Source organism: Euprymna scolopes, chromosome 10 (genome assembly GCF_053919585.1).
Source record: "Euprymna scolopes isolate OS-2025 chromosome 10, ASM5391958v1, whole genome shotgun sequence".
NCBI lineage: Eukaryota > Metazoa > Mollusca > Cephalopoda > Sepiida > Sepiolidae > Euprymna > Euprymna scolopes.
Genome location: NC_136491.1, coordinates 161,703,538 through 161,730,436, shown reverse-complemented (window position 1 = coordinate 161,730,436; position 26,899 = coordinate 161,703,538). Strand labels below are relative to the sequence as shown.

The following is a 26,899-nucleotide window of genomic DNA, read 5'->3' as shown; positions in this document are numbered from 1 at the left end:
TGACGGGAGCGAGCGAGAGAGAGACTGACGGGAGCGAGCGAGAGAGAGACTGACGGGAGCGAGCGAGAGAGAGACTGACGGGAGCGAGCGAGAGAGAGACTGACGGGAGCGAGCGAGAGAGAGACTGACGGGAGCGAGCGAGAGAGAGACTGACGGGAGCGAGAGAGACCAGATTCTTAAATATTATGAAGATAAAGACTATTAAATCAATCCAGAATTTTTAATATTTTTGCTTTATTACATAACTTAAAATGAATGTAGTTTTATAAAACGAATTGACATTTTGACTATAATGAAACGTCACGTGTTTTTTTCTCTACACTCTTACTATTTCCTGTAAATGTGATTGTGTCAAAGAAGTACACATTGCCGATCAACTTTCATCTAAAAATGTTAATAAATGTATTTAATAAGTTAATTTTTTTTTAGTTATTGAATGCCGGAATACTTTTCTCAAGGATTTCTGCATTTCTCCCCAGTCAAACCCGATCAAACAGCAACAATGATGGTCACTCCCGGTGGCCTTTCGAATGTATGTCACTCGTTCTTTTTCCAACTGGTTTCTTTTATTGCAAGATTGATCTTTGTCAACGTTGCGATTTTTAATTGTTTTTCATAGTCAAGTTTAGTTGAAATATGAGTTTTAGCAGTGAGAGATGAACTTTATTTTCGTTGCATAGGGATTTTAAATGCGACCGCACACGTATACAAGGGGCTTTGTCAATCTGCTGCACTTCCATTTGAAATAACATTTTCTCGCTCATCGTGCAGATTAAAATGGACACATCTTAATGGAACAATTCTTGTTTCTTAAATTAAAATTTGGTGAATTTATTCATTGAAATCCATGACAAAAATGCGTTCTCAACAGGAGGGGGGGGGGGGTTAATAAAAAAAACTGATGCGAGCCAATTGAATATTATACACACACGGCCGAATTTCATATGATTTTGTCATTGCCGGAGGTCAGAAAGAAACACGTGGTATTTGCGGAATGCCGATAATTTTGGATCAGTACATCAGGTGGCTGAGTCAGCGCAAATAACGAATTATCGAATATATATCTTTGTAATCCCTCTTTCTCTCTCTCCCTCACTCGTCTATCAACCCCAGTCCGATTCGCGCTTAATCTAAATTTATCATTGCGCGGGACAGATGCTACATTTATAAAGCTTTGATGAAATAAATAAAATAAAAAATTAAAAACGTCGCAACAAAATACTCATTTGTATAAAAATGTGCGTGTGTTGGGCAAAACAACCGGGTTCATTTGCTATTAGATTCTGACCATGTATGCATTCTATGTATGCGTATTGGTTTTTCGTGTGTGCATATTAGATATGTTTATTGTATACAAGTCGTGAAACTGAAATATGCAGTGGAAACTGCATATAACACACATACACGTTTTATTTAGCGAAAGTTTAGAGGAGGTAAGTCATCGGTACCGTCGGTTTCAAACCTTATAATTAGGGGCCATTTTAGATACCCATATCAAGCTCTCTTCAGCCAATACTCATCTGTTTTATAACCGGGAGTGGAAACAGATACACTACGAGTTTACGTTTAACTCTCGTTTTGTAAATGACCTAAGATCCAAATATAAATTTTAAGATTTAAAAAAAAAATGTCCGTTTAATGTTTTGGATGCTAAACTAAAAAAAATAAAAAGAGAGAGGGGGGAAGAAAAGGAGAACGAAAAAAAAAGGTAGAGGAAGAAAAAAAAAGGGGAAAAGAGGAAAAAGAAAAGGGAAAAGTATGGGGGAGAAATTTTTCTCCATCTTTTTTCTCCCTTTATATTCACATACAAATCTGGTTCATCTTAACCAAGATTCATCAGTGTAGCTATTTGTATTTTGAGAATGAGAAGTATTCATTTTTATTTGCTTTTGCAGACTAATTTGTTCATCTCGGTTGTTTTTAATCTTCGGCCTTTTTAGATAACTTGTTTCGAACTCGGGAATCTTCAGAGAACAGAGACCTGTCCAACGCCGCTATGACGTTAATGAAAGTGTGCAAATATCACGAGGTTCTATGTTCTATCCTAAGCAATAGCAGCAAAACAATTTTAACTGAAAAGATATCGCAAGGAGAATAGAATATGAATCGTGTAAAACCAACGCTACAAATAAAGGGTTGCGTTCAACATTCTGCGACGTTTTCCAGAGTTCGACGCTAGACCTGATGGCAAGACAGCCGAAATGTTGTGATAACGACATCTAAGTTTAGAAAACCTGCTTGAAAAATATACGTGCAAGAAGTTTTATGTACACGTTCTTTTTTTGGGCTACTGTAAATGTCCGACTTCATTCTTCAACGTCTTCAAACTGGTAATTAAATCTTTGGATGCGAGGTTCATTTTTGTTCCAGTGATTTGAGAGTCAGATTTAATATTTATTTTCCCATTTTCATCGTTCTTAAGAATTAAATCAAAACAAATACCACTTTACTTTGATAAACGAGATAATTCACAATTTAACTTTTTGACTAATATCAATTACTAAGTTCTGTTAAAATGTTGAGTTTTAAAAACGAAATTATATATATATATATATATATATATATATTTATACACATTACATAATGGAACGCAGTGTTTCATTTAACCCCATTTTCCCGTCTACCCAAAATACGAGGTGTTTTCTCTTTGCTGATTACTAAGTTCTGATAAAATGTTGAGCCTTTAAAACGAAATGAATCACACACACACGCACATATACGATGCATATCAGAAGGCCTTGTTCTCTTTTGTTACCATTTTTCTGTTTACCAAAAAAGAAAGTTCATGTGTTGTTCCCTTGCACAGCAAATATTTTTAAAAATCTTTTTCAGGTTGAATCATCCAGTTTTTATCTTTTCACAATTGACGACATATTTGGTAAAATTAATAGCCAGATGTTTTGTTGAAGATTCAGATGTTTTTTTTAAAAGAAAGAGAGAAACAAAAAAGACGAGAGGGCACACACACACACACACACATATATATATATATATTATTGTACGTGCATGTTAACTATCTGTGATTCGAAACATGTGCGAGTCATAGAATTAAATTGTTTCTTTCTCAGGTGAGTTATTTGCTCGAAGTAAAAAACAAAAACAAAACAAAAACGAATCTCGACATCCATACGGGCAAATTAAACAAGCCGCCATACTTCCTTTGATTTGGTATTCATTTTAAACGAATCTTGATTCAATTATGAAGCGCAACATTCTCTTAATAATTTACCCAGTGAAATTCACTTTTATTTATTATGTATGATACAATTTTAGATACTTTCTTGCACCCCCATTCAAATAGACTATTCTTTGATCTATGATGCTAAACTCTCAAATAGAATTTTACGGTGGTCTGTCATGCTTAAATTTCAAATAACAGTTTCGTTGTTACATTCACACATTATAAATGGACGCATACCAAGACATACTAAATTAAATCCTGCAAATTTTCGATTTTTATTTCACTCGTTTATGTTCAAACGAATGCTACCAAAACGATGCTACCAAAGAGTCTGCAAGATTCGACGGCCTTAGGAATCTGAAGAATTGTGTGGAATCTTTTTCGTATCTTAGAAAATGTTTTGTATCAGATGAAAGCAACTGATCGCGAAACAATAGTAAAAACTCAGCTGGGATCCAAGAAGTGAAAAGTATTTGCAGGTGATTCAAAAAGAAACACACGATAAAGTGATGAGCACTGCACATGTTTAGGAACGTCGGAATTTTCTGGAATTGCGGAAAACCCGAAAGACTACAATCTTCACTTTTCTTGTACACATTATTCCAGTCTAATCTATCTACAACTTTGTAAATCCTATTTGTTTTTATCTTGTTTGAGATGACGTAATCTATCGATCAGGTGAATCATATCGAACATATCCTTTCTGACGTCATACGCACTCTTGATTTTAATATTGGACATTTATTTCTGACTATATTATGTACTAGCTGTAGCCGGTCACGCATTTCTGTGGCTCAGTTTGTTCAAATAGAAAAACAAAAAAGTCAAAATGTATGTTTATTATGTTTATGTCCTCAATACTTGTGGATACACAATATTTTGAGACTTGTTAATCGTTATTGCAAACGCCAGCGAATTATGAAGTGCAATATCTGAAATAACAACAGTGCATCCATTGAAGTCCGATATTCCTTAGATTGACACACAGTAAAACATGAGGGTTTAATTTTGCTATAGACATGTGAGCACGCATTGAGGAATCTCGTAAATTCAAAAAATTAGTATGCAAGTATAGTGCTTTATCAGAAATCGATGGAAAAATTGAAAAAGGAAATTGTTCAGAGATTAAACCAACAAAGTGGGAGACCAATGTTAATTCAGACAGGAGAAACAAATGAGAAAAGAACGTAAAAATGTAGGATGAGTTTAAAAAAAAAGAAAAAGAAAAAAGGAATTGGCAAACATTTTTTTTTCATTTAGAAAAAATATCCTTATTTGCGCACATGTTTTTAAGAGAAAATATTGCATTCAAGTATAATTAATGAGAAAGTTAGTATTGTAGCGATATTCGGAAATCGAAATAAGAACGTTCAAATTTAACCATCAGTATCTAATGAATGGCAATGTCGCATTAATGTAAATGGTGGAAACTCACTAAAAACAAGGCATAAATTAATAAAGTAAATAGTTATCGAATAAATTAGAAATGTTAGCTATTTTCCTTGTGTTTACGGCACATGTCACGTGACTAAAACAAACAGACGAAATCAATTTTTTGGCGAATCTTTGAAGACGTAACTAAATGAGAAGGTAGATTACATATTGGTACTTTTTTGCAATTCTTTTAGCAACGAAAGGCGTTTTTGTTTTTATTCGACTTCACGCGGAGAGTACAGCACAGGGCATTCTGAAAAGTGAAAACAACCGGGGCAAACCCGTTGGTATTTTCCGGTTAAAGAGCCTCAGGCAGCAGGTAATAATCCCAACTCTCTTAAAGAAGGTAAAGACTAAGATGCCATCTTGAGAACAAAATCGGTTTCTTGCCCAGAATTCTCTCTATATTAAAAAAGAAAAAAGATCAGTATAATGTACGTACCCGTAAGAGAAAGAAAATAGCATATTCCGAAAATTACATAAATTGATAAAGTAGTTTTATTTTTATAAAGAAAATCATTTTTTAAGTGAATATGAATTTTTCCCATGTCTCCACGTTAAGAATAGCTTTCTAAAATTATTAAAAAGTTTGAATTATTTTGAGTTCTTTTGTTCCTTCAGTTTGTTTTCAAGATGGCGTCACGATATCATCACTGTCCGTTTAGTCACTAAATTTGATTTTCTTATTTAAAAATAAAACTACATCAATCAATTGATGTATGTTTCTTGTATGATATTTTCTTTCCGTCACCGGGACATACTTAAAATTTTTCTTTGTTGTTTTATTTTTCATATAGAGTTATTTCTGGACAAGCATACAAAACAGATGCTACACTTTAATCTTTGCTCAAAAGTCGAGTAAAGATAGAAAAAGATACACGTTATTTGAGCTATTTGTAATTTATAGAAGTGCTTTTCTAAAAGAACAGAGGAATAATTAGGCTTAGGTTGTCTGCTTTACGACACATCATTCCGTTTGCATTAGTACGAAATAAATTATTCATTGAACACAACTTGAAAGCTGGACGGAAATTGTAGTTTTAAATCTTTCGCAAAGTTTTTACCACATAATTGAACGTAAAAAATTCGATAGAATTTGATCTCGTCTTCGCCGATTTTATAGTCTGCGTGGGTATCCATTACGCCGGATTTCTAGAGTTAAATTACTTTCTTACGCATTTTCCCCTTTTGTTGCAATAAAAAATAATCTAATACTCTTGCACAGACCGTTCTCCAATCGTTAATCCGTGTAAAATGCATTCTTAATTCGCTAGGTAGTATTCGAGATTCTCAAATTACTTTTGCCGTTCCGGATGATATCTATCTCCATCGTAGTCTTATTCCATCTTTACTTGAATGGTACACACCCAAGTTTTACAGAAAAAAAAGTTCTTGTAAACAGTAACAAGTTTGTTACACTTTTTTTGTGGCGATATTCTGGAGGAATAATATAAAGAACTAGACCTTTTTAGATCGTGAAAAACGGACAAAGTTATAGATTCAGATTAGAATGAGTGATTTATGCGTTTCGGTAGATATAACCTACACTCTTCTTCTATCTTGTCGAGCGCTGGAATGTTTCTGCTGAACTTGGAAATCTGGGTAGCATGCTCTCGTTCCGTCAGCCACGACTGGATAGAAGTCTTACGTAATTCGCAATTTCGGTCGCTCACACTGAGAATTGAACCTTCAACCTTTATGAGAAGGTCACTTTTCTTACAATTGATTTTTCCTAGTACTCTAACCACTGTTCCACGGGTCCTTGCAGACAGTTCTAGTGTGAATTTTAGGAGCCTTAAACCTACTTTATTTCTAGTTATAAATATCACTATTTATTATTACTGTATATTACTAATACATCATATTTTTTTAATCATTCGAGATGAGGCTTCATAATTTGTGCATTCATTCTTTTTTCGGACTGTTCTCATCTTCATAGTTATTGTTCCACCACGTTTGGCCAACTCATCCTCTGGCTTCCTTCAGGCGATTAACTACGACAGGATAAGAATGTTGGGTAACTTATCCCCAGTAATTACTGCCTTCCATAGTTGTTATCTCACTAAAGTTTGGCCAACTAATATTCTGGCCTGCTTGGGTATGATTGAAACCGCTATCTTCAAAGAATGCTTACTTCGAACCGTAGAAACTCAACGCCTCTATCCACTACGCTACGGGTCACGAAGGGCGATCAAGCTTAGATTTTATGGTATAAGAAATCTAATTTTTTCTTCTGGTCTTTCATTGTCGGGTCCGTACCTAATCGTATTATTTTTCTTTCTTTTTGGAATCACCTGAAGAAGGCCAGAGCATGAGTTGATCAAAACTTGGTGAAATAGCAACTATGAAGAGGAGAATAACAGTCCACAAAAAGAATGAATGCACAAATTATTGTTTGCTTATTACTGTATCTATTATCTATAATTAACGGTTGCCATATCGTGTTAAATTATTTACTAGGTTTTCTTACTAATTGACTGGCGGGCAGCATATCTGCTTTTTATGCGAGTTGTTTTTACTCTCCGCCGTTCTTCTGTCTGAGATTACATCGACCGAAACGTTGTGAAAATGACACTTAGGATGAGATCAGTAATCTGAAGATTCCAAATAATACAAATAACCTATCCTCATTTAAAAAATTCAGAAACGTAATACAATATGGTCATCTTCAAGTCCAATTTAAACACGTTATTGTTGAGTTGACCCTTAAATAATCAAATTATACCCAATTTCCACCATTAATGATTACCACGTTGTTGTCTCGGTGACCACCGGACATTCATTAACTCCTATCCTCGAGTGGCCGTCGGGCCTTGATAAGTGCTAACGTGTATAAATGTATAGATTGAGGCAGTTATGCTTTTGTGACTATTAAAAACACTGAGTCTACAAGATTCATGGTGAAGCAGCAACATAGGGTAGTGGTTGTAAAACCAATGTAGCTAATTACCCTCTTCGAACTATTATTACCCATGAAACTAGTAAGAACATTTGAAAATTCTTAACGCAGTACAAAATCCTTAGTATTTTTGTAAAAGATGCACAAATTCAAAGTCATATCCAATATGTCCAAGCACGGCTAGTTGGATCATATATTGTCCGAATAATTAACCCGACGTAAACCAGAATCGGCAGAAATTTATCGTAAAACAGGTCTGATCGACTTTGATTTACGACTGTTCAATGCTCAGATACTTGTCGCTTTAGCTAATACATAATGAATTAACAAATAAGGTAACCCCTCTCTCACCTTTCCACTCCATTCAATCCCTTTTCCATTCTCCCTATGTATTGTACACAAGATTACAGTAGTGGTAATAGTCGTCTATACTAGTTACTCCAAGTCAACTGATTTTAGCGCATGACACATTTACTCTAATTATCAGTCGCGATCGTTCTCACACACAGAAACTGGGACATTTAAATCGGGAACAATTCGCGACTATTGTGCATGGGTGTAGGTTTCAATAAATCAACATCAGTTTTTTGATGATTCATTTGGTCTTTTCGTCGATTTTTTTCCCTCTACTCCTTCGTTTCTCGGGGTGTCCAGCCATCTGGGCCCCCGGAGCACATTCCCCTCTCACGCACCCAAGTCACGCGGTATTGGCCGCCCCGGCCCCAATTTTTCCCAACGGGCGTATACAAACAAAAACCAAGCTTGTCGAAAAGAAAAGACAATTTGGCTGGATGGATTATCGATGCTTTAAAATAATCGTATCTAATTCACACACGTCTTTCGTTTCAAAACAAATGCGGAGGGTAGTTGGATCCATTCATGAATTGATTTGGAGAAATCAGAGTGGACCCCCTCCCTCCCACCAAAGAACAAAAACAAAACAAGCATTGTAGCTATAATTGCACGGGGACAAAAGACACTAACCGATTATTACACGCTTTGATGACTTCAGATAAAGTTTAAATAAAAGCTAGACGATCCGTGACCTGTTGGGTCAACAGCAGTACACTGGACATTAGTATATATATTTAGTACCCTCAACCGATTGTGAAGATAAAGAGGTTATTTTTGTAATTCATTCATTACTATTATAGTTAAAAGAACATGTGCTAGAGTTGAAAAAGTCTGTACTTACGTACAAAAAATTATTATTCACTAGAAGTTTTCACACAGGCCATCATCAAAGATTGCTCTTTGAGAACAACTTGTGGTATTCCCTGGAGTCTGAGTGACAAGCTTTCCAGATTTCGAGTACTCTCTACCTCTTTCGATACTATTTGCAAATTAATTTGCGTTATCACAATAACCGGTTACCATTGATTTCTCGCTGGTAGCAGCCACTGGTCTTCATTAGAACTTGAGTGGCAATAAGCCTCCCCAAGGTCCCAGTCCTCTTCACACTCATCCAGTAGAGGCCTGGTTAGTGCTTTTTTTTCCATTTTCCTTGACCTTTCGACTATTAGATGCGGTGCCGGTCGTGCTGACGCCATTTTTTTAGGGTGAGGGTGAAGGGTAAAAAGGAAAAGGGTAAAAAATAAGAAATTATTTGAACACGTTTAGCGTTATTAAAAAACAATTAACAGTTTGCTGTCTTTGACCACGATTCCATGTATTATTATTATTATTATTATTAAATCGGTTGTTTCCATATATATTTTAACTCCATAAAATACATGCTAAATAATCTTTAGTTTTGGGATTGTTATGCTTGAAAAAATTCTGTTTCAATTGGTCTAATCAGCGACAAGTTTCAATTCACTCATCAGATAACCCATCTGTTACTAAGTTTCTGTCCATCACTCACCTTCTCCATCTTGTTTCAACTATTAATAGGTTTTAATATCTTAGTCAGCATTTACAGATAGTGTGACTTTTTTTAACTAATTTACAACAAAATGCTAATAGAAACACATCCAATAAATGTCACCAATCATGCGAAAATGCAATGTTTTAAAAGTATTTTGTTTAATTTTCGATTTTTAAGCAATTATCAAAGCTCGAATGAGATAACCATTTTGTCTTCGTCCTAACTCAACAGGCTTTACAATGCCATTTAATTTAAGTAAAAACACTTTAAAATAAGTTAAAACGCAAACAACTTATCAGGTAGGTAAAAAAGTAACTCGTCTTGCCTTTGGTAATATTTATTTGTTGCAGAGTTTGTTTTTTTTTTCACTACTTTTTTTTTCTTTGTTGGCTATTCTGGAAAATCACCACAATTTAAATGTTTTAATTAGTCTCAAGTATGAATTCATCAATTGTCTCCTCTTTTACTAAATTTCTGTCTCACTCTCCCACTGTATCTCGTTTCAACCGCCAATCGTTTTTGATATCCTTGCAAGCATTTAGAGAAAGAGTGACTCTTTTCAATTACTTCGCACACTATATAAATGGGAAAATAATGTGTCAATTTACTTTTGCATTATTTTTTTTAGAATAACACAAATATAGATACATTGTTATTAATTATGCAAGAAGAAATTGTTTATAAATATATAATAATGATGCGCAAAGAATATGAAATTAATTTTTCTTAAACCAAAATATTAAAATTTCTTTATTAGTTAATTATTTCAGTTCAAGTTTTTACTAATTAAGAAATGAAAGCGAATAGTAATTGTTAATAGAAAGTCTTTATTTTATTGAGAAAATAACAAAGCTTAATTTTTTTGTCTCTAAACTACTTTACATTTCAGCCTCCACATCATTTAAAGGACGAAATACGTTGCATTATACAAAACTAAATGACCACTCATGAATAGATAACATTTGAATGTGTGAATGAATATATATATATATATCTAAAAGACAGCTCCTCGTAAAAAATGTTACATTTAAATTTCGAATTTTGTAGACACACAAATATTTCAGTTAGTAAATAAAAGAAATATAATAACCGATGAAATTTGTTTACCGGAAGTGAAATAATAACGGCTAGACTTAACTGAAACTAAATTACTTCGTTTCGTATTCCAGGAATGGCTTGAACCTTGCCAAGCTAAATTTAGAAACGTGCCTAATAACCGATTTTTTTTTGTTGCTGCTCCAAACAACTTTAGAAATAACATCGCACCCGGCGTTGCCCGGTAATGAATCAGGATGCCGATCTATTCTTGATCCCAGATCTGAACCCTAGTTGTATATTATTTAGTTATTTTCAAGTTCTTTATATGTCATTTATTTATTCATGCGATCTTCTCTCTTATACCACTTACAAGTACTATTCTCTATATTCACTTAACAACTCTTCCCATGTTCTTATCTCCTCTTCGTCTCAGTTGTACTCCCCAATCATCTAACAATCCTATGTGCAAAGGAGAAAGCAATGTCATTAACGTTTTTATATTATATGAATTACATAGAACATTACAAGGATACAAAACGTACTGGGCTAAAACTATTTCTGGAGTTATTTTAAAGGGAAGTTAACTAATGATGACTTCAAACTATTTTCAAAATGGCGCTGCGAGACCGTCGTTTAGCCATACAATTTGATTTTCTTATTTAAATATGAAATTGCTTGATTAATTTACGTGATTTTTGGTGCACGATATTTTCCTTCCGTCAAGATCATAATTATTCTTTTTTTAATTTCTTTAGGGGAGGACAAGAACCGAGTGAAACTATGCATTTTAATATTTGATCAGATAATAAAGTTACTCCATATAACACTGATTTTACCCTTTATGCTAAATGAAACTTAAATGTTGGGGCGGGGAAGAACATTTGTATGGTTCAGATTTTTTATGCGAAATAATTTATTCGAAAAAAAAAAAAAAATGGAAATAGCACTAACCCTATGCGTGTTTAAACGGCTTCCTTCAGAGAAGGAAGTTCCATGGGTATATGTAATTAACAAGCTGCCCCCAGTCGCATTTATATCCTCCGCAGGAAAGATGGCGAGTTAGGTTTTTGCATTCTTGCAGAAAGGTGTCGACGTTCCCCTACATACAGTGGCTGGAATTTCCAAATTTGTAACCCATCTGGTACTGTCCAGGCTCAACATTGCTTAACTTCGATGATTTAACGAGAACCGGTGTGTCAACGTGATTGTGCCTTAATAATAATTTATTCATTACATTTTTAAATATATTTATTTTTTTTAAATAAAAACAAATTCCTATCAGTTCGTATCTCCCCCTCCACACACACACACACACACACACACACACAATTTGACGATGTAATTTTAAAAATAAGGAGAAGTACAAGGTTACAAATTTACCATCACAAGTTTCAAAAGAAAGTATTTCGCCAATACGATGGACATGCGCATTTGTTTTCATTAATAAAAATATAAGTTGTTACTTTTAAAAGCGACACTGTAAAAAATTTTCGACATGGTAGGGGGTAAATACTATGGAGGCTACTATCAACTTCTGCCCTTCTTCAGTTGAGGAGAAGGCATGCAACGTTGGTTTAGCCAGCATGTTTATAGTATCTATTAAAAAGACGCGTTAAAAAAGATATTGTTTAAAAGAATACCTGTTTGCGACTGGCAGAATCAATCTCACTGTAATAGTTTCGTGGGGTGAGGGCATCTCTTGTTTTGACAGTTTCATTGGCTTTAGGGTCAGCAGGTCGTAAATAACTCCAGAGGGTTTTGAAGGGGAGGCACATTTTTCTTCTGTTTGGTAGAAGGGTGCCATTTTTGATCACATCCATTGAAAACAATTACAATTATCATCGAGAGATGAATAAGAAAATGATGTTCAAATATTCGCATCCCCGGCCTTTCTGAAAAGTTTTTATTTTTAATTAGTTTGGTTGCTGCGTGCTGGGTGTTGGCTCGGAAATCACATGACGAATTAAAGCGACTTTCCTTTGGATCTCATTTTGTGCTCGGGACGGATTTGGTTGATCCTTCTCCAAAATCAATAAATGGATCTTTTGCCGTGTGGATTATTATCTTGTTTTGTTTATTTTTTTTTAAAACCTTCAGAGTTAGTTTAATTAACTGTGCGTTACGACTTAAAATTAACTTGTGAGCCTAAAATATCTTTGAACATGAAAACTCGTTAAATTTTAGAAATAATCTGGAAGTAGAAACTTTTGTCGGAATCTGATTTGTAAACACCGGAAAGGAGGCATCATTTCGTTTCGTGCACAATCGATACAGAAAGTTGCACAATATCTTCGAATCAGTGAAATCAATATTGTAAAAACTTGGTGAAAAAAAAACCCAACAAAAAAAGCGATACTTGAACGTTTACTCACTAAAAGTTTTATTTTGACGTGATCGTTTATCAAGCTGCAACGGCCACTCGAGGATAACGGTTAATGAGTATCGGGTATTCGTGAGGCAACACCTTGATCGATAATGATAGAACCTGGGTAGGTTTTTATTATTTAAGAGGACTGCTCAACAAGAACTAATTTGCATTAGATTTGAAAAGGACCATGTCAGATGGGAACCAGTCCCATGATATTGTGTTCTACTGGCGGGCAGTTCTAGCAACGAACTTTGTTCGTGGAATCTTCGTTTAGTTTTAGGCATCGATAAAGAGTAAAGAAAACAATTGAAAGTTTAACGTATTGTCATTTGGGAAAAAGGGATTTTCCTTTCTAGAATGGCCGACAGTAAAGCGATGATACAATTCGCATCATTTTAAAATGGGTGAAAAGATTGAAAACTTTCCGTATTAAAATGGACCGCGTGAATGGGATTTTGTTCACGTTTGGCAGGGGTAGCGCTATTCAAATATAGGTCTAAAAAATGATAAAAAAGATTTACTTTAATGAACTGTTTGGTGACGTTTGTGAATCCCGTGGTGCGCGTTATCAGCGTTGTCTGGATAATAATGGCTATCAATTTGAACATTTGCGAACATGATTCTTCAATTACATTTGTTTTGTGTATTCGAAGCTATTCCATTATACTTTATGTTCATAAAGGTTTTTATCGTAATTCGAAGTGTAAGTACAGTTCCTGAGGCATCATGTGTTTAATATTATTTCACTGTTTAATTGTCAGGTGGCAAAAATGATTAGCAAATAAGTGCGGTGTTTAGCACGTAATAGGCTGTTTAGCAGAAACGTAGTCATACGAAAGAAATGAAAGTCGTAAGAATTTGTTAAAAGCACAAAAATAACATTAGAAATTTGCCAAAGATTATTAATGTTTAAACAAAAAGAGAAAAAAAACCCGGGAAAGATGAGTAAATATTTATCATTAAGTGATGAGCTGTAAAATCTGGAGGATGTTATGCTTAAGTAAAAACCCGGCGTTACCTACTTCAAAACTTTTGGGAGGATGAGGATGGGGTGTCGGCAACGAGGCTGCTGTGTGGGGAGTGCTGGAGATGATTTTAACACCGTTGTTAGTTTTGTATTTTATGCACTTAAAAAACAAAAAAACTATTGAAGAATAATTCAAATCGGTTTTAGTAGTATTACTAAATTTAAAATACATAAAAAATAAAATCTTACTACGCAATTATCTGGCTCAAAATTCACTAAAACTTATTTGAAAAACGAAAAAGTTAAATTTGAAAAATAAAATTCATTATAAAATATTGGATTTATTTAATTGTTGAAATTTTATTAAAAATTTATTTACAAGGATTCTTTCGTGGATTCGCAGAAAGGCACCGATGACTACACTAGACTCGGGAATTCGTTTCTTCAACAAAATAAACTGATTAAATTTATGTTCTTTTAATCTGTTGTCTATATTATTCATTTAGTTTAGAAGTTTAAAAGTTATTCAAAATTTAGCGTAAAACCATAGTTTTGTAGGCGTAAAATGTACAAGTAATATATATATATGAAAGTAATTTAGTAAAATTAGTTTATCACAGGAAATTTGGAAATAATTTGATATAAGAATATATATCTTTAGTTCTGCCTATTGGTGGATGCAATGGAAAACAAAGCCCTATAGCCAGATCTAACATTTTTTCTCGAATGAAATTTTACGAGAAATCCAATAGCGATTATGTTAATTTTTTTTTATAATAATATCGCAGGCTCTTCAGTCACAGAGGAACGTAAATGACATTTTAATTTATTCTTTTATAATTTGAAAATTATAGAAATTTAAAACGTACGGACATGGTCTTGGGGTGGGAATAGGGGTACAAAGTAATTCCCATTTATTCATAGACAATATCAATATGAGATCATTTATATAAACGTTTTAGAAGTAAATATTTAAAAATGATTTAGCGAGGAAACGCGTTGATATTTCTGATGTGCGTGCGCATGTAACTTAAACAACTTTCAGTTTGTGGATACAAATTCAAGATGGGGAAAAAAGGTCAAACGAACAAGTGCTTGTGAAACTTAAGAAATAACTGACGTGACAAACAAAAACAGTTTTCATAAATACAATTGAAATCAAATATGTAAAAGGATAATAAATTTACTTTTCTAGAAAACTTTTTTTTAACAATTTGTTTTCGTTAATGAATTGGTAAATAAAATCCTTGTACGTAAATTTTCCGATAAAAAGCGGTAAACCAACGGATCCTCAAAATATAAAAGAATGTTAAAATTGACTGTTCAACAGCCAACAAAAAAGCGACCACGTGATTTTGTTTTGCGTACACGCGTTGTTATCATCCGTCTTTGCGAGTTGACAAAAAATCTACAAGAACACGCATGTTTGTAGTTTTACTTTTTTGCGTTAACGTACGTCCTGTTGGATAGAGTTTTGCAAGTTTCAGATTAAATTTGGTTTAAAAATTCGTAATGAGGATGAATGAATGTTACAAAAAGTGTGCATATTAAATGTGTGTGTATTTTAAGACATTATGAAAAGTGCATTAGAAAGGGCATTCATCAAGGGAATGCTCGTCAATCAGCACAGCACAAAAAATATGCGCAAAATAACAAAGGGAAAAGAGAAAAACAGCAACGGAGATGAGTGTCGACACGTGCGCGTTTTTGCCGACGGACGGAAAGAGAGAAAAATCGACAATGCTTGAAAAGGTGAAAACTACTACTATTTTTGTGCTGTATCGGTTTAAGAGATGTGGGTCGGAGAGGCACTGGGTGTAAGTGTGTGTGCAGAAAGAGAGAGAGAGAGAGAGAGAGAGAGAGAGAGAGAGAGAGAGAGAGAGAGAGAGAGAGAGAGAGAGAAAATGAGAAAAAGAGAGAGAGAGAGAAAATGAGAAAGAGATAGAAAGAGAGACGGTGCGCGCGAGAAAGGGAGAGTCGGCGAAAAATGAAGAGACAGCGAGAGAGAAAGATGATGAGAGCACGAGACGGCGAGAGAGAGAGAGGCAGGGAGAGAGATACGTCGAGAGAGACGGAGGGAGATACGTTGAGAGAAAGAGAGACGGAGGGAGGCAGGGAGGGAGAGACGGCGAGAGAGAGACAGACGGCGAGAGAGAGAGAGAGAGAGAGAGAGAAACGGCGAGGGAGGGAGAGAGACGGAGAGGGAGGGATGAGGAGACGGAGAGGGAGGGAGGAAGGGAGAGATGAGAAGACAGAGAGACGGAGAGGGAGGGAGGAAGGGAGAGATGAGAAGACAGAGAGACGGAGGGAGGGAGGAGGGAGAGATGGGGAGACAGAGAGACGGAGGGAGGGAGGAGGGAGAGACGGCAAGAGAGACGGCGAGCGAGACGGCAAGAGGGAGGGGGAGACGGCGAGCGAGACGGCAAGAGGGAGGGGGAGACGGCGAGCGAGACGGCAAGAGGGAGGGGGAGACGGCGAGCGAGACGGCAAGAGGGAGGGGGAGACGGCGAGCGAGACGGCAAGAGGGAGGGGGAGACGGCGAGCGAGACGGCAAGAGGGAGGGGGAGACGGCGAGCGAGACGGCAAGAGGGAGGGGGAGACGGCGAGCGAGACGGCAAGAGGGAGGGGGAGACGGCGAGCGAGACGGCAAGAGGGAGGGGGAGACGGCGAGCGAGACGGCAAGAGGGAGGGGGAGACGGCGCGCGAGACGGCAAGAGGGAGGGGGAGACGGCGCGCGAGACGGCAAGAGGGAGGGGGAGACGGCGCGCGAGACGGCAAGAGGGAGGGGGAGACGGCGCGCGAGACGGCAAGAGGGAGGGGGAGACGGCGCGCGAGACGGCAAGAGGGAGGGGGAGACGGCGCGCGAGACGGCAAGAGAGGGGGGGACAGCGCGCGAGACGGCAAGAGAGACGGACAGCGCGAGACGGCAAGAGAGACGGACAGCGCGAGACGGCAAGAGAGACGGACAGCGCGAGACGGCAAGAGAGACGGACAGCGCGAGACGGCAAGAGAGACGGACAGCGCGAGACGGCAAGAGAGACGGACAGCGCGAGACGGCAAGAGAGACGGACAGCGCGAGACGGCAAGAGAGACGGACAGCGCGAGACGGCAAGAGAGACGGACAGCGCGAGACGGCAAGAGAGACGGACAGCGCGAGACGGCAAGAGAGACGGACAGCGCGAGACGGCAAGAGAGACGGACTGCGCGAGACGGCAAGAGAGACGGACTGCGCGAGACGGCAAGAGAGACGGACTGCGCGAGACGGCAAGAGAGAGGGACTGCGCGAGACGGCAAGAGAGAGGGACTGCGCGAGACGGCAAGAGAGACGGACAGCGCGAGACGGCAAGAGAGAGGGACTGCGCGAGACGGCAAGAGAGAGGGACTGCGCGAGACGGCAAGAGAGAGGGACTGCGCGAGACGGCAAGAGAGAGGGACTGCGCGAGACGGCAAGAGAGAGGGACTGCGCGAGACGGCAAGAGAGACGGACTGCGCGAGACGGCAAGAGAGACGGACTGCGCGAGACGGCAAGAGAGACGGACTGCGCGAGACGGCAAGAGAGACGGACTGCGCGAGACGGCAAGAGAGACGGACTGCGCGAGACGGCAAGAGAGACGGACAGCGCGAGACGGCAAGAGAGAGGGACAGCGCGAGACGGCAAGAGAGAGGGACTGCGCGAGACGGCAAGAGAGACGGACAGCGCGAGACGGCAAGAGAGACGGACAGCGCGAGACGGCAAGAGAGACGGACAGCGCGAGACGGCAAGAGAGACGGACAGCGCGAGACGGCAAGAGAGACGGACAGCGCGAGACGGCAAGAGAGACGGACAGCGCGAGACGGCAAGAGAGACGGACAGCGCGAGACGGCAAGAGAGACGGACAGCGCGAGACGGCAAGAGAGACGGACAGCGCGAGACGGCAAGAGAGACGGACAGCGCGAGACGGCAAGAGAGACGGACAGCGCGAGACGGCAAGAGAGACGGACAGCGCGAGACGGCAAGAGAGACGGACAGCGCGAGATGGCAAGAGAGACGGATAGCGCGAGACGGCAAGAGAGACGGACTGCGCGAGACGGCAAGAGAGACGGACTGCGCGAGACGGCAAGAGAGACGGACTGCGCGAGACGGCAAGAGAGAGGGACTGCGCGAGACGGCAAGAGAGAGGGACTGCGCGAGACGGCAAGAGAGAGGGACTGCGCGAGACGGCAAGAGAGACGGACAGCGCGAGACGGCAAGAGAGAGGGACTGCGCGAGACGGCAAGAGAGAGGGACTGCGCGAGACGGCAAGAGAGAGGGACTGCGCGAGACGGCAAGAGAGAGGGACTGCGCGAGACGGCAAGAGAGAGGGACTGCGCGAGACGGCAAGAGAGAGGGACTGCGCGAGACGGCAAGAGAGAGGGACTGCGCGAGACGGCAAGAGAGAGGGACTGCGCGAGACGGCAAGAGAGACGGACTGCGCGAGACGGCAAGAGAGACGGACTGCGCGAGACGGCAAGAGAGACGGACTGCGCGAGACGGCAAGAGAGACGGACTGCGCGAGACGGCAAGAGAGACGGACTGCGCGAGACGGCAAGAGAGAGGGACTGTGCGAGACTTGTATTCTTTAATCTCATTTGTGTCAACACAAGAAGGATCTTTTGCTCTTTGGCTGCAAAATTATAAAGTCCGGAACTTGTACAGAATTACTACCCATCAGAAACTCTTCTGAAACTAAACATGGTTTCCAACTCAAGAAGTTATGGGCCAGCGTGAGACTTTACTTCGATGGATCAGAATCAAAATTTGAATTGTGGCAAGTGAAATTTTTACGATATTGACGACAAAGTAATTCAGGCACAACCTGAAAACAAAAACGACCCCGACTTTATTGAAAAGAACGCGACTGTCTTTGGGGAATTAATACAGTGCTTAAATACCACTTCATCAGAAATGAAGTGAAAAAGGAATCCGTTATTGTGAATTACATATCAGACTAAAATATCGCTGATCTATTAACAAACCTTCGACAAAAATGAAGTTAAAGCGTTTTGCCTCCAAACTTGTCGGGATTTGATTTGAAAAAACTTTTCCCATGTGTGTGTGTGTGTATATATATATATATATATATATATATATATATATATATATTGAAAATTGTCCTGGGAAAAACGTTAAACTGCATCTATTTTGTTTGTATTAACATTTTAACATACTAATGCGTAACCAATACTTTTACTGAAATAAAAAAATAAATGAATAAAAAAAAGTCAAAAGAAAGATCACGTTTTGAAAACATTTTCTTAGTAGAGTTTTTTTTTTACAAATACCTTTTGTATGCTTATTTTAAGGCGCGCATAAATTAGAATTGACTTCTTTTACTTTTATTTTATGCACATTAATGTCTTTCTAATTTACCGAAAATTTCCTATTCTTTTTGCTTTGTTTTAATTAACACAAATAATTCTTTTTTTTGTAACGGGTACATGTTACATGTATACTAATTTATATGTATATACGCATGCGTTTTTGGAACGAGACTGCATAATCAGAATCAGGTATTGGCTCCTTTTTCACATACACACCCTTTTTAAGGTAAAAATAAAAATACATTTCTTTTATTTCTCTTTTCTACACACACGCACACACATGACATTTGAACAAAATTAAAAATGACTTTTTATATGCTCAACGTTTACGATCCAAATGACTTCTGTTTTTATTATGTATAATTGAATATAAAAATATATATTTATTTTTGAACATAATTAAAAATGAATCAAAAGGACTTCCCCATTTTAAAACAATAGAGGATGTTGCAATATTTTTTTTACATCAATACTCACTGCAATGTACTTTTTTCACAATTGGGAGATTCTATTTATAAACGCTTCTGCTAGGAACTGACAAAAAAAATCACGTTCTGCTATCAACCAATCAGAAACCAGAATTGCTCCATAAAAGTTAAACTTTTTTAGCAACGTTGCATATGTTTTTCGTGTCAACACGAGAAGGATCTTTTGCTCTTTGGTTATAAAATTATGAAGTCCGGAACATGTACAGAATAGCTGTCTGAGAATTCGTCATCTCCAGGACTTGTATAGAATAACTAGCCATCGGAAACTCTTCTGAAACTAAACATGGCTTCCAACTCATTATCGTATTAAATTGTTGGATACAATTTCTTGAATAAAATATTCGAAGATGTTTTGCAATTCTCTACATTTGGTAGAAAACCACATACGTGGAGGACTCGTCGAACAATCGGTTCATTTATATAATATGACCAGAAGTGAGGAATGAACTGTTTATACGCAATAGGAAAAATGATAGATCAAGGTACAGTACTTGTTTATGAGTATGTCATTTCAACGTATTCAGTTATCCAGACAGCTTTTACCTCATTTCATCACGAACCAGTGGGACTGGTCATAGTACGTGTATCAACCCCGAGAGATTAACAATCCGGGTACCAGATCAATTTCAACTATGACCAGTTATATCGGATATCTTACCAATTGAACTAACGTCTTCACGAATAAGAGTAAAGACATTTAATATGTTTATTTATTTACAGATATGCTACACTGGGAATCTGGAAAATATTTTTGCCTGTTTGGGATATTTTATAATCTTTTAAATATTTAACACCAAACGATCTAGATTTTTATTTTTATTTTTAGAGAGTAATGTTTTGTCTGCCAAATCAAACAATCTTTTTGTACTGTCCATATTATATTTTTCATGCTTGTATATACTGATATTCGAACTGCATCTCCAAATTTAACCGGTGAATTGCCGACCCAAATCTTTTGAGGATATTTCAACCCGACGAACTCCTATTTTGTATTCTTAACATTGGCTCATCACACGACTATTTTCGTTATTTTCCAGAATGCTGTTTCACGGACATTACTCGAAGAAAAAACAAAAAAACTACAAAGTTTGCCCTTTTTTTTTTTTTTTTTTACCTTTCTCACTTCCTCCTCGTTTTATGCACTTTCGTTTTTCTTAACGTCTCCCCTCCCTAGGTTTTATTTATTCTCATTTAGTAATTAACATTACCCTATTTGTTGTCCCTACTGATATATACTTATATATCATATTTTTATTTATAAGCTAAACGTTCTTACGCCTGTTTTTGCTTTTGTATAATGCAGGCATTTCTCTTCTGATGAGAAGTATTTAGCTTCGAAATGCCATGGTCTAAAGAGGTTAATTTTCTTGTGCGCATTTTCCTTCTTTACTGATCTGGTGAAATAGTTTTATGTAAATTACTTCTCATTCTTTTATTATATGAATTGCTACTTTTAACCGTGAAGAGAGTTTAGTCTTTTGATGGAGTGCTTTGCTTAAAGATTACATCATTATCAGGTTCATTTATTACTATAAGCCAAAAGTAGGTGGACAGCGTTGTCTTATTACCTATACTTGTACGTATACGTGATCAACATTTATTAAGGGATCAACTTATTACAACTATGTGTAATAAGACAAAGCTGTCTACCTACTTTTCTCTCACCCACCCATATATATATAACACATAGACAATAGTTTCTCGAATCCTCAGTTTTATAAAAGTAGCAAGCTTAACAGATTCGAATATATAGTTTTCACAATCTAATATATATAATCAACCATTAAAAGGGAATCCTACCACTCTACTGTTGGTGTTTCACACGCAAGTGACTCAGATTTCAAATCCTCAGACGAAACATATGTTACTAAAGAGCTCAAAAATGGGCGAAACTCTAGAATTTTCTGGCGATGACTTATATAATGGGAGGCTGCGTTATTATGGAAATAATATCAGTTTCTTATTTCGTTTATTTTGAGAAAGTGGAGTCCGCACTGCATCTTTGCATTCGGTTTGGTTTGATTTAGGCAGTTATACTCTGACCAATGAGTTACACCATCTGCCGCTAATATATATATATATATATATATATATATATATATATATATGTTGCGAAATGGATAATGATTTCATCCAGATTTAATGCAAATGATTTTTCCTAAAACAATTGAATACGCTCAATAATCAGTACCGTAAATAAAAATATGAACAAAAAGCGACATTTATAATGTGGTAAATATCTCTCAACACTACTAATGGGGTCTTTTAGAGATAGAACACCGGTCCCAGTCACTGAGGTTCCGTTTTCGAATCTCGCTAGGTCTAACCACACTAAATAGTCAAAAAGACGACCAAACACATGTCTGTAGATAACATCAGTGCAAGGAGAGGAACTGCTGTCATGTGTTGTTGATTTTACATATCTGCACACTACCTTACATCAGACATACTGTATGCTATATCGCCAAAATTGGATTGGCTTATATTTTTAATCTCAAAAACAAGCCCGATGTATACAATTCATTGAACACTTGTTGCTATTTTCCTTAATAAAAGTTCAGGGTTGGATATTGAGGACTTTTCATTTATGCCTATTTTTCGATGCCAGAAACGATTCTTGTCTTTTTATTTGATTTTGTATAAAACAAAATCTTCCAGTTGGTAGTTATGTTAAAAAAATAAATATTTGTTGATTTCAGATAACCAGTAAAACTTAAAATTTATAGATCATCCCCCACAAGTTTGTTTTTTATGTTTGATAAAACATCTGCACATTTAATGCGTGTTTTTATGGTAATCAGGTAAAAATAACTCTATAGTTAAATCTTTAGAGATTTATAAAAGATCGAAATCGGTAATTGTATCGGAATCGAGAAAAATATTGGAATCGTCCCATCATTACTCAGAACGTATGAAAGATACGCTTACAAATCTTAAAATTAGGATTGAGAATGATTTTAATCAAGTGAAAATGCTACCGTAATATTCATTGGAGGTAATCATTTATCAAAATAGCAACCATGCAATAAGAAAAAGAAATTTCTTTTCTTTCAGACATTCAAGAAATCAAAAGAAATAATTTTATTAGTTTGAGAGTTTTTTCTCTGAACCAATTTCAATCGAAGATTATAGAAAAAATATCAGTTAAAATGTCTTGTAACATCAGATTTAAAATTCTCTCCTAATTAAGCTAGAGTCGCCGACATTTTTTGTATGGCATTTTCCTTTTAAATATGTGGTTGGTATTAATTTGAGAACTCGTCATCTTTCTGAAAATATGATTGGATTTTTTTTTTTTGGGGGGGGAGGGGTTATTGCCACCAAAATTTCATAGAAAACCAATAGTCGTTATCAACAAGAAATCAATGGTAAAAGGCTTCTGTGTAACAAAAGAGGATTTGCAATGGTAACTAAAAGGGACGAAAAGCAAATAAATAATACCTTTCCCCAAAATTACACACACACACACACACACACACACACACACACACATCACGCAAAATCGCCATGAAACACCAAGGAGAATTGGAAGATCAAAGTGGAAGAACACCATCCAAAACTTTACTGGACGAGTGAAGAGTTCACTGAAACCTTGAAGAGGCTCATTCCTACTCAAATTTAACAGATCAATGATCAGCAAGAAATCAATGGTAGACAGCTGTAACGATAACTCCGATCGAAGCGGGTTCTCTCTACCGTGCTAGAAAGTTACTTATGCCTGAAAGTATCCTGTACCTCTACAAGGCCATCATTCGCCCATGTATGGAGTATTGTTGTCACATTTGGGTTGGTGCATCTGCTACTAATTTCTCACTCCTTGAAAGGGTTCAAAAGATAGCCGCCAACCTAATCGGTCCCGAACTGTCATTTATGCTTCAACCTCTGTCCCATCGACGAAATGTTGCCTCCCTCTGTCTGCTTTATAAGTATTTTAATGTTAGATGCTTTGACAAACTACGAGCCTTGTACCCCCTCAACGTAAATACCCTCGACAAGCAGCAAACTCCCACCCCTACACAGTAGAGATCCTAGATGCCAGGAAGCCTTCTACTATAATAGTTTCTTCCCTAGAACTGCTAGACTTTGGAATTCCCTTCCAGTTTCCTGCTTCCTCAACTATACTGACATGCAGAAGTTCAAGTGTAATGTAATCAGAAATCTTGCTGCTCAACTCCCTACATCCCTGCAACTTATGTCCCAGATAGTAGCCCCCTACATAAAAGTGACACTGTGCCTTGTTTGGGCTGAAAATGTAAAAAAAAAAAAAAAAAGATTCACGACAGTATTCGAAACAGACAGATAATACTGGATATCTGGAGAGAATTGTCACTTAGACTCCAGGAACCATTACTGGCAGTTGTGAGTGAGGAATCACCGATAATGATTAGTGTGTAAACTCCAAGTGAGTTGATAAAAGTAATTTGTATTATTTGGACTATTATTCTCATCTTGAGTATTACTTTCACTGCGTCTCAGCGGATATAAACTCCGACCTTTTTCAAGTGTGTCAAATTCCAAGATGTGTACGGAATGTCGAACGGGACGCTTTATTTAATCCATGGGGGTAGTATGTAGTAAAGAAAGAAATGTTATAAGACTCCATTTTATTTACTTGTTTTGTTGATTGAAACATTTTCGATTAATCCTCAAATGCGTAAATGCGATTATTTATATGTTTTAGAGATATCAATTCACAGCAAATATTAATATATAGTCCATTGACCTTTTTCTCTGTAGCATTCAACTGTAATTCACTAAAATTGGTTTGAATTATGAAAGTGTCCAACTAATTCAATCTGCCGGTCTTCTATTTTGAGAATATCTGAGACAGATGCTGATTTAGGGGAAAAATGGAAAAGATTTTTAAAAAGAGACGCTCACTTTCGCACAAAAGAAAAGTGGGAGGGGGAGCGCAACGTGTTGTCTTTCTGTTGCTGGCATTTCTTTGGAATGTCAGCGGTTGAAATTCCTGCTGCCCACCTCCCAATCACCACCATAGCCATCGATCACACTGATTTAGACGCCTTCTCCAACATGGAAACCCCCAGTCACGCCCCATTTTTTAGAATGGAGCGACTCAATAATTTATAGTTATTTTATACAAAGCGGAGCATGCGATCATTAATAAAGCCATCGGCAGTGAATGCGACAAAGTGTCTTGTCTGCAATCTGTTCTGGGGGTTTCTTCCTACGCGTGTTGAATGAAATGAATAAATTCTGATCCTGACCTACTTTTATGTTTCTGAAATTTCGAGATAATTTGCATTATTCGTACTACTGTTTTCACCTTGAGTGTAATTCTCACAAAGTTTCGGTCGATGTTTACTAATTGTATGCTGGATAAATACCAAGATATATTTTAATCTTAAAATAGTTACTTTATTGGTGTGTTGCTATTATTTTTTACGCCACTTAATGCAACATCTCATCTATCGTGACCATTTATGCATTAATAGAGTCGAGAATGCTCCACAGTTATAAGCAAAATAGTAAGTTATGTTCAATTAATCGAACAATGATTATCATCTTGTCACACTGCATAAACTGATTCATGGGACTCATTTCTATTAAATTCTACAAATAAAAGAAAAAAAAAATTCTGCCACGCTAATGGTTGAGTTATGTTCTCCAACGTAACAAGTCAATCGGAAATTATTATCTATTGTTTTCACTATTTCAACAAATAAGTCACTTTATATATTAACTCATTACAAAATAAAACTGAAATCAACTCGTATTCAACAAATCCTTTGGAATCGGTTTAATTCTGCTGTTGCGAATTAAGTAATTTGAAAAGACGATATTTCATAAAATAAATCAAAACGCGTAAAAAGGTGAGCAAAATGAGTTGACATACTTGTAAGGTTAAATAAACACAAAATAGGAGGGGTGACGGTAGTTAAGTGGTTAACGACTCGAACTGACAACCTGGATGTGCCAAGTTCGAATACAGTTTCGTTTCGCAGAAACACTTTCACTTAGGATATTGGTAATCATCACGTACTCCCTCTCGTAAATACCCGATGAAATTCTAAAAATAGTTTTTTTTTACTAGAAAGACATTGGGGAAACCAATGCGAACAATAGAATTGTCTAATTCATAGGAAATGAGGGGAAGAATATAGAAGTCACTTCTTCAATGGACAGGTATGTATACTGAAATGTTCTTGGTTTATGACAATAAAATTAAAGAAATAATATAAAAAAGGGATTCATCTTTGCAAGCCAACAACCACAGGGTTCGAGATCACCACTGTTACCAACCTTCGTCTCTCCACCTCTCCCCGACCTAACCTGTCAACTCCTTTTATACGTGTCTCCCGCGTGATTTCGTGTGATTTCGCGTGACTTCCACCAGAGCACACGTTTTAAAACTATGGACGCTATCTTGATTTCTCTCTCTCTCTTTCGTCCAACCTCGACCGACACACACGCGGTAAGACTTCTGTTCGTTTGATGTTCCCCTTTTTTCCTTCTGCTAACTTTAAACAAATTATACATATTGTTGGCAACTTTTACGTGACTGCTTCCGAAGTACCCGATGTCTGTCTGGAATAAATTCTAATATAAAGATATCCGGGAAGCAATGCAAACCATAGAATCATCATAGAAGTCATACAAAACGCATCGGAATGAATGAGCAAATTTTAATGAATAATTCCAAAAATTATATTTTATATATAATACCGCTTTCTTTTATATCGTTTGAATAATGAATACGTATTTTTCGGAAATATCGATACGATATCATTTTAATGTATTTCAATTTAGGTTATCTATATGGATTAGACAGTTCATCGTCCATCGCCTTTTCGTTGTGGAATACGTTTATCAAGAAGGAGTCGGTAACTGCACTCAACGCCCTTGGTCTCTTGAACAATTAAAATACGAGGTGCGCCAAGAAAGTTTCCATTTCACATAAGATGATCCATCGAGTGCTGGATTTTCGTGAACATCTTCAACGATGTGTAGACTAGTCAAACGTTTAACAGATTTAATTAAAAATAAAATAAGTTATATATTTACATTTGGAAAATAAAAATACATGTCTCAAAAATGTACTCACACTTTAACTGCCATCAATTTGAACATTTGCGAACACGATTCTTTAATTACATTTGTCTTGTGTAGTCGGAGACTTCACTATTTTCATAAATAAAGGTTTGATTGGCATTCAAAGTACGAGTACATTTTTACATGTTTATGAGACCTCCTGTATTTTTTCATTAGTTATTCTAAGTTGTTTTGATTAAACCTTGCTCAAGGTCTGGTCGCTTTGCTCCATTGCGTATATCAGAAGTATATTAGAAATAACAA

General features: G+C 37.2%; 1 protein-coding gene and 1 pseudogene across 12 annotated transcripts in view; one reads left to right on the top strand and one right to left on the bottom strand.

Annotated features, from left to right (window-relative positions):
* The window catches only part of LOC145286342 (microtubule-actin cross-linking factor 1, isoforms 6/7-like), a 770,369-nt gene that overhangs the window by 312,161 nt on the left and 431,309 nt on the right, over window positions 1-26,899 (bottom strand). The window lies entirely within an intron of this gene.
* On the top strand, window positions 12,895-26,821 carry LOC145286354 (uncharacterized; annotated as a pseudogene).